Source organism: Leguminivora glycinivorella, chromosome 3 (assembly GCF_023078275.1).
Source record: "Leguminivora glycinivorella isolate SPB_JAAS2020 chromosome 3, LegGlyc_1.1, whole genome shotgun sequence".
Taxonomy (NCBI): domain Eukaryota; kingdom Metazoa; phylum Arthropoda; class Insecta; order Lepidoptera; family Tortricidae; genus Leguminivora; species Leguminivora glycinivorella.
Window position 1 is genome coordinate 12318156 of NC_062973.1, and position 1846 is coordinate 12320001.

Consider the following 1846-nt stretch of genomic DNA (forward strand, 5'->3'; position numbering starts at 1 on the left):
TAACTAGGAATTTACACATCTTTTAACGTAAGCTAACATAGCCATATCACTATCATTAAGACGATACAGGAGGGGTCAATTCTCCATACAAACGCTCTCGACTATTTCCTTGGTTTTTGAAGATAGAGCAATGATTTTTTCAACACAGATTATTATTATTTTTATTTAAAATTAATAAAAATCATTATGTTGGACCGTTTTGATTTTTTTTATATTCTTATTTTTAAAGACCCATCAAAAATTTCATAAATGGCCTTATTGATAATTATGGCGCAAAAAAAGGTATTTAAAATTGGTAACAATTAGCCAAAAAAACTAAACACTACACTTGTCAAATGTCAATGAATCACTGAACTGACAGCTATTCCCGTCGTGTTGCCAGCACCTTCTGTCCACATTTCTCGACTTATGTCGAGACGGGGACCGTGTGATATTAAAATAAATATTATGTTCCTTGTCAAACGAGTGATTGTTGTCTCTGAACATTCCCTCTATTCTACTAAATATTATTTTCCGCTTGTCCAGCGAATTTCATTGCGCTTTAAATTAATTCCCGTAACACGAAACGACGTCGAGTGTTCCGAGGAAGTACCCGGATTGGGACCCTGGCAACACCGAAGAGGAAGCGAGAAAAAAGATGGACCAACGCCATTTTGAAGACAGATTTTCTCCCAAGAATAGGCCGATAGGCCGCCTTTGAGTGTTTTGGACGATTTTATTCCCTTGGTAAGTTTGCTTACGACTGTTAGTAAAGGAAAATCGCGAAATGCGAATCGGTGTCATCGATCTTTAACGTGAATTGTTTCTTCCAGCTGCCCTTGTTCGGCAGAAAAGCGGGCCGTGACTAACCGGCTTCCGCGGGCGCCGGGCGCGTCTCTGTCCCCTTGGAGTTGACATTTGCTCACCGTAAACCCCCCGCAGGACAATTTTCCTCCGACAGGTAAGCATTCGCTGTTATAATTGTCATAGTCGTGAACTTCGGCGCATGGCGCGCCATGCGGTGCCACGTTCCTCTCTCGTAACGTTGAACTGATACGCCCTGGTAACCTTAGAGGAAAAATCAAGTATCGGAGATCGTACTTATTGAAGTGCGCCGTGCTTGCTTCGCGCAGGGCGAACCAGGAACTCTGATGAAGTTCGGCTAGAATTAATTCCGTGTCCGGAATATTTCAGGAGGTGTTTGGTAGAGGCGTGGCCGTTGGAGGGCCAGACCCAGCGCTGCGGCTCCTCGTGGTTCCGACTGGCAGGTGCGGAGTGACTGGAAGCTCCGGCCAGCTGAGAGGGAAGACCATCGCCTCGCCGCTTCAAACCAGCTAAGCCTTATAACGTTGTTGCCGCTCTCTTCTCCGGCCTAGTAGTTCTGTAACATCTCCGTACTATAGCGCAATCGACCAAATATCACCTTGTGTTCCCGTAATTAGATAAGTTATAAGCTAAAAGGCCCTAAGCCATAAGTAGTTGTCAGTAAGCAAGCCCATTTGGTGCAGAGTTAAATAAATTTTGTATGTTACTACTTTGAGCAGTTTTCTTCCCCTCCTCTAGTACACCCCGAAGGGAAAAAAAAAGAATAGTATTTCAACAGTCCGACACAGATTATTTCATTGTTATTCAGATTCTCAAATTTCGTTACTATTGATTAAGTTTTGAAGGAGGAAACAGTCGAGAGCGGAACCTCGATTTTAAAGATTTTTTCGCAATATCTTTTAACTGAGTTGTTTTTTTTTTCGATAAATCTAGTTAATAAAACTATATTTAACTAAAATGCCCAAATTGAAAAGGGGGCTCCTTTCCATTTTAGCATTTTCGCTCCTGTAGCCTTAACCATCATCATCAAGCTCTTAACACC

General features: G+C 42.3%; 1 long non-coding RNA gene across 1 annotated transcript; it reads left to right on the plus strand.

Moving 5' to 3' along the window:
• The first annotated feature begins 513 nt into the window (after positions 1-513).
• Positions 514-1513, plus strand: LOC125224811. The gene is made up of 3 exons (XR_007176924.1): positions 514-726; positions 813-940; positions 1174-1513. It is a non-coding gene; the product is annotated as an uncharacterized LOC125224811 (long non-coding RNA).
• The last annotated feature ends 333 nt before the right edge of the window (positions 1514-1846 follow it).